Source organism: Patella vulgata, chromosome 2, assembly GCF_932274485.2.
Source record: "Patella vulgata chromosome 2, xgPatVulg1.2, whole genome shotgun sequence".
Lineage (NCBI taxonomy): Eukaryota > Metazoa > Mollusca > Gastropoda > Patellidae > Patella > Patella vulgata.
Window position 1 is genome coordinate 4,456,306 of NC_065880.2, and position 8,094 is coordinate 4,464,399.

The following is an 8,094-nucleotide window of genomic DNA, read 5'->3' on the forward strand; positions in this document are numbered from 1 at the left end:
CCAGCTAGGGTATAGGGTATGTGCCCTCTGTTCCGAAAAAGCACCCTCTCAATGTACGTGCATGCACCATTGATCAACCCTCCTTGTTTGTTGGCTTTGGTCCACGTCAGTTGGACAGGGAACAGTTAACGACCTATTGTATGGCTGGTATCTCATTTCCTCTGATTTCGATCTTAAAAAGTTTGCAGTTTGCAACCAGTTTGTTTATTGTTTTAACATAATGTTTTGTTCATCCACTAAATATTCCGTCCAAGAAATAACTTTTCTTATAGATATTAATGTGGTTCCAATAATTATCCATATCTTTAATCTATTACCATTATTTTGGTACTACATGTATGTATAAACAGACAAGAATATAGTTGATTTACATTCGGTGTAGATATCTCTAGTAGTTATCAATATTCATTTATCATTGTGAAAAGTTTCAGTTGAATTTCTTTTTTTATTTGTATAACAGCTGTGTTTATATTTTTTAAAATTAAGTATAATATGAATCTACATAATAAAAAATCCTCATTGTTATGTAGTATTAGTAGTACATCGCTTAACATCTGCTGCCACAATATCACAGACAAGTTGGAGAAGTCGAAACTGGATCTTGTGTATTAGAATAAGATTTTGCAATCTTTCCATAGTCTATGACTATGGAGTGGTTTAGTGGGAATTTCTTCCCTTTACTATATGAAATAAACATATGCGTTAAGTAGTGATGGATCATCAGTATCATTCTGTATCTAATGGTAATTAATGGTGTTATTTTATGCATGAAAATTAGAAAACACATAGATTAAACAATAAGACTGCACTCTTAAACCATGAATCAGAAAACAACAAAAATTTTGGCTGGATTAATGGCACTGTTAATGGGAATTGTATATTTACAGATTTTAAGCAGAAAATGCTGATCACATCAGATCGTCATATTGTGTTGTAGTGACAATTCGCAAGAGGCAATTTCCAACTTCTTCTGGACCCAGACTCTCTAAATTGAGCTTGGTGAGGGGGGGGGGAGGGAGGGATAGTCCAAACCTCTACTCTGGATCTGTGCCCATATAGGCATATTAATAGTGGCCTATCCTGAATGGTAGGGGACAAAATAATGCCCAAGGCAAAAACTACCACCAAATATACTTTATTCTTAACTGTTAAAAACACTGTTATTGTTATACATGTCTGGTGTACATATATAAATGATAATAATACATTATTTACATATAGCTAAATGATTATATATAGGTCAAAGTTGAAAGGTTGTTCTAATCTTATTCATTACTACCAGTAGTAGGTTACTCCTTGTAAATGCCTGACATACATGTAGATATAAAGATAAGTATTGTTAAAATGTTGAAGTTTGTGTTATTATGTTTGATTATTTTGTGTTTAATACAAAATGTTAATAGTTTAGAGATAAAGGGTACTTATCATACCTGGTTAATAACTCTACCATTACCTACAGATATAGTTAAACATATGTTACCAGGTGAGTTGATCCATATTAATAATAATCATCAACTAATATTACATATCCTAATTTCTGTGACCAACTTGAACATATTTTAAGTTGCCCATATGCCACAAGGAGTTTGTGGTTTAGTTCTAGGCTGCTATAATTATGGTTGGCATGGGGAGGATAGTGAATTTTGGACTGGTAGCTTCTTAAGCCTAACCAATAATGGAGGGTACAAGTAAGTAACTTATAAGGTCAATAGTACCACAAAACCAGTGGTTGCAAGAAATGGACAGAGAAAATGAAAATGAAAAAAAAAAAAATGTTTTTTGTACAATCAGGGGCCATAATCCAGAAAGTTACAGTCCAATATATCGAAAGGAACAGAGATCTTTGGGTTATAAACATACATTTCAAGTTTAATCAAAATCGGATAACAATTATCACCTATAGAGTGTCCACAACCTAAAAACGTGATTTTTCGTACAATCAGCGGCCATAATCCATGCAGTTATAGTCTGATACATGCCAATTTTGAAAGGAACCAAAATTGGATAAAAATTGTGACCTGTAGACTGCCCACAAACAAATTGTGGACGGATGGAAAGGGGCGACAACAATATATTATGTCCAAATGAAAATGTGGGTGCATAAAAAAGATTTTTTAATATTCTAATAATTAAAATTGTTAATGTACACAATTAACCTATATATACACATTAAAATGCACTAGAATTCACCAAATATTATGTGATACACTTTCCTCCACTTTCTGCTGGGATCAGTGAATCTCGTGCCAGAATGGTTTCGAGCGCCATTTGTAATGAAGTGACTCGATGAACGAAGCTAAACATATCCCACAGTAGAATACTACCATTGTAGACTGGAATAACCAGATGCCAAAGACTGCCATTCAATTTGGATTCTTCGTGTATTTTGCTGAATATAACTGATTAGAAATTACAGTAAAAACAGAAAGGATTGAATGTAAATCAGTTTATATACATTCATATTACATTATTATATGCGTTGCAACCTATTTGTGTCCATTTCTAGGTGCTAAAGAATAGGGATTTAGCTCTTTTAATTGTCTTTGGTGTAGTATTGAGGAACTGGCATTGGAACGGCATCTATTAGGCTATAATTGTTTGGATGGGATGAAAAACTGTGGTGGTCTTAGAAGATTAAATGATGACACAAACAGGGGTAACTCTCTCCACATCCATGCCTCCATACATAATCAAGTGTTCTTTTTTGTCCACCTATGTTTCTAAAATGATATTTTTCTAAAATCAGTCAATAAAAAATGCCGAATGACCCATTTCCATGGAGTTTTTTATGGTTTGGTTGTGGGGTGGGGGCATAGTTAAAATAGACCCATACTAAACGAAAACTTATGGATGGATCTGCACTTGTTAAAAGATCTTTTATTAATTTCAGTTGGTGTGAGTCTTGTTACACCAACAGGATTCAGTCTTCCACCAGGCACCCATCCCATCATGTTAGAACTTGGCAGAGAACTCAACTGTGGTCCTGTCATCTTTAAATTCCTTCAAACCAACTTTATGGAGGCGAAATTTGATATTCCTTTTGTCCAGATAGAAAATAATTCTGGTATTTTTAACCTAAAACAGGTAGTTTATGTGGATAGTGTAGTTCAAAGTGTTGGCGCTTCTGTGACATACAAATTAAACAGTGCAAAGGCTGTTATGGAAATGATTGATTCCGTTTATAAAATAAATCATGAGAGTTCCACTCTTCAAGCTAATATCACTGAGGATGGTGACTGGGGAAAAGTTGAGGATTTGCCAAATTTTAATTTTTATGAAGCAGTTTTGCGTCAAACATGGTTTGGAAAAGACATTCATACATGTGGACAACACACCTACGATCTGAGTGATGCTAATATCAAACCTGTAAAAGCTACTCTTCAGGCGACAGCAGGACTATTCAATGATTATTTTCCACTGAGTAAATACATTGTTGAAAGTATTCAACAGCCACTAGGTGCTGTAGAGGCATATATGAATTTCACCATAGCGTCTCCACAGAAATGTTGAATATTAAAGTATTTTTTTAAAGCCACTGATCGTCATTTGAGGGATTTTATATGCCTTGCAAACTTTAACATTGTGAAAGTTGAAACCCTAAAAGGAAAATAATTTCAAACATGGTTTAATTCTGTGCAGTATTTAAAATGATACGATGAATTGAGTCTGAAAATGTCTCAAAGTTCTTCATCCTCTGCAGACGATAAGTCAGCACCAAGCACCATCTATAAAATCTTTTGATGGCTCTTCTGTTACTGAACCCATGCCAGGATATTATCTACCGGTGATTTTTTGGTTTTGTTTTCTTAATCCAATGTTCCAACCTGGTGGGTTTTCCCTGGGTCCTCCGGTTTCCTCCCACTGCTAAAGACCCCTACGCGCAAGCGAATTATTGAAATAAAATTAAACCATATGTTAGTCCCGAAATGACCTAGTTTGTGTCGAGTGGACATTAAACCCCATTTCCCTCTCTCTGTTTAATCCAATGTTATATAATCTATTTGCGTATGTTTTAGTGTAAAGTATATTGTCCGGAAATGTTCATCAGCCGCTTTAATGAACTTGCAGTTGTGTAAGATCCTAAATGATTGACTGCAATAAAAAAAATTCTTACCCAAGGTAAATTATAATGTATATATATCAAAGAGTCATTCCGGGGATGCTTTGCAAAGTGGGGAAAAGTTGAGCAAGATACTCTGTCAAATTATCCTCTGTTCATTTTGGAATGGGTTAGCACCATTTTTTAACTGATGTTCAAGTATTGTGGAGAAAATATGTACACTTATAATTGCCAAGTGGTTCCTTCCCAATATTTCAGCCAAACAAATTTCAATCTTCTGATTTTAAAACTATAAATTTGAGCTCTTAAAATTGCCAAATTAAATTTCTAATGACCTTTTGCTAGTGAGTCAATGTATGGAACAATAACACAATAAAATATATGTAAATATTTATTTGTCAAGTAAACCGATTTAAATATTTCATCTTTTTCTGTGATAATTATGTTGAACAAAAGCCAAACATACAGAATAAATTTTAATTAGCACAATCATGGTATGATATATGATTAGATCTAGCAAATGAAGACACAAATTAACAAATGAATACACTATCTTTTTGAAACTAATCTAATTTGAAACAACTTTAGAAGCCAAACAAAAATTCAATAGAAAAGACAGAAACAAGAATATTTTCATTCATACCAAAAGAATCTTCTGAAAAATAGCTTATCTCTCTCTTACTAAATCAAATGGTGTTAGGGTAACTATATGATAATAATTGCAATACAAATTTTAATACTGACTAGATTGTCATTTTTACAGATTTAAATACATCTAAAAGATAGGTTGCCAGGCAACAAAAATACGCCCACAGCAACTAAATCGTCCGGTCAGTCAACAAGAGTTGTAGCATATTTTTTACTTTTGTCGCTAATGAAACATTTATAATACACTCAAATCTGATTAAGAGTAACAATTCATTAAGTAATTATCAGAAAATCATTAGAATTTGTCTGTCCCATGCTAACATTTAGTATACAAAACATTTAATACCATGGATTTAGCTGTTCAAGTTATCAAAAATCATTGAAAATCAATATACTTGTTCGTCTCAAGACCATCAACTCTGTGTATCAATCTAAAGTCAATCGAAACAATGTCAACACGGTGTATAAATATAAAATCATGACCTGATGACCTTAAACACTATGTATAAATTTAAAGTCAATCGGATATTAACTTTAGCCTTTAGAGCGTCCACAAGATTTTTCAAAGTTATCAAGGGCCATAACTCTGGCAGTAATTATCGGAAATTTGTAAAAATCAATGGGCTTCTTCGTCTCATGGCCTTATATACTGTGAATAAACTTAAAGTCAATCGGATATTAACTGTAGCCTCTAGAGCGTCCACAAGATTTTTCAAAGTTATCAAGGGCCATAACTCTGGCAGTAATTATCGGAAATAAGTGAAAATGAATGGGCTTCTTTGTCTCATGGCCTTATATACTGTGAATAAATTTAAAGTCAATCGGATATTAACTGTAGCCTCTATGGTCGGGGGCAACAACAATATAAAACCACATTTCAATGTGGGCTTATAAAAACAAAATGAAGAATATCTCAAAGATAACACAATCTTGCATTATTTAAGCCAAATAATAAAGGCAAATACCAACCAAATAAAATGAAAATAAAACAAAGGCATGCGACTCGATGAACGAAGCTAAACTATCCCACAGAAGAATACTACCATTGTAGACTAGAATAACCAGATGCCAAAGACTGCCATTCAATTTGGACTCTTTGCATATTTCACCGAACATAACTAATTTCAAATTAGAGTAAAAACGGAAATGATTGACTGTAAAATCAGTTTATATACATTCATACCCTATTACACTATTATATGCGTTGCGACGCATTTGTGTCCATTTCTAGGTGCCAAAAAAAAGAGATTTAGCTCCTTTAATTGTATCAGTTCATATATTCTTATTGCTATAGCAAGTTAAATTATACAGTTGTTATTTTATTGAATATAAATATAATTAAATAATATATATAAGCTTGTATAAATATATCAATAAAGTATAGAGATATAAAATAAACCAATAAATGTTTAATATTTTGATATCAACAATATTTCAAGGAATAATAGGATAAACATTTTAAATAAAGGTCCACTGTAATTCCTGATATATTTGTCTATCTGTTTCTAGTAGCTTTATGATGAGATTATGTGTTAGTATTATTTCAACAAATGAAACTCAAAGTGGACCTTTATTCAACTCCAATACCACAAGTGCTAATTTCTCAATTATCTATTTATTAGGCTTTTAACTAATTAAAGCACGACCAATAATCTTTAAACTATATAATATATCTACATTCTAAATTTCATACTATTATGGACTGTGTTTAAACTCCACTTATAGTGATGTAAAATTAAAAAGTGAATAAATAATTTGTAAAAATGAGACTGAATCCCTCAATGTCTGATTATACAAGAAACATAATATGTTTATATGATAGAAATATAAGTACCTGTAACAGTATAGCAAAGTCCAAAAGGGTCAGTGTGCCCAAGGTTAGATTTGTCGTTGATTCCATAATGTAGTATGGTTTTTGAATGTTTAATACTGAGTAATTCAACATGGCGCCTGAGGGGTTTAATATATTTAGGTTAGTACCAAATAGTTTAATTATATGACAGTCAAGGTTCGGACTAAAATGCCTTGGAAATCGGAAGTGGGAGGCGAATGATATTTGTCTTTCTTTTTTAGATCGAGATGAGATTGTCCGTTGAATTAACTGGACGGTCAACTTTCTACCTCTGGGCGTTCCAACTTTAGATTTATATTTAGCCTCACAGGTGTTACCTCAACATCCTTGTCTATATACCAACCTTTTATTGTTATGACGAGTAACATGTCTCAATCCAACACAATGCATCGTAGTTAGCATAAATATGGACACTAGCACATAATCTAAACCATCAGTCATCAAATCTCTGTACAATCCGAGTAAGCAAGCTACCAACCCTGGTAATAAATTCACAAACGCCGCCAAGAGACCAACCCTGGTAACCCCGCCAATTAGTCACCATGGAAACCCTGGGGTTTCTGAATAGTATAAATAAAAAAGCATGCAAAGCGAGACCAATCAGTCAGGCTGAAGAGTTCAATACGAACCAAACTAGTCACTGATACTCAGGGAAAACCAGGTCTTCATAGCCACTCTTATAATATCTGTAACAGTATTAAAGCAAACAGACTGATGTCCAATGCCTGAAACCCAAAATAATTAATTACTTGCAATCAAGCAATCAAACTGTTTTCATTCCCCCTCATTTAGAAGCTTGATTTATTGTGTTCAAAAGTCTTTGGCAATCAAATCGCTTATCTCCGCTTAACCCAAGCAGAAAATACTGATCATCGAACTCAGTCAACAGTCAATACATTCACATACTGTTGAACATCATCTACACCAAGCTTAAACATTCTACCTCAATTAGAAGCAGAGTTATTGTGTCCCAAAAAGTGGGACAGAGATGCAAAAAACATCTTTTAATAATATGTAGATTTTAGAAATAGTTGAAAAAAAAAGAAGCATGAAATGAAATGGGGTTAAACGTCCTACTGATCTGCTCCGCTGGAGATAATGAAGACGGGCATACGCCATACAGTGTGCTACAAGGGAAATTTTGCCCGGGCAGCAACACTATGGCCTACACTTATATCGAATTGCATCTGCCAAGGGATCTTTTATGCGCACGCCAATGTATACACAGGACCTCAGTTTTTTGTCTCATCCAAATGACTGGACAGCTGTCCTTATCAGGCCCTCCGTCCTGCAAAACTGACAAGGGGAAACCACGTCGGAAAATCCCGATGAACTTTCTTGGCCAATGCAGGGAAACACGCGACCTCCAGGCTAGCGACCCAGCGTCTTACCCACTTAGCAAGTATCTATAACATAATAAAGGTTAATAACAAAGTAACAAATAATAGAACATGCAAATAGTTAAACATATATATCTATTCTATAAAAATCTTAATGTTTGATTGATACCCACAGTAAGAATCCATTCCATCCT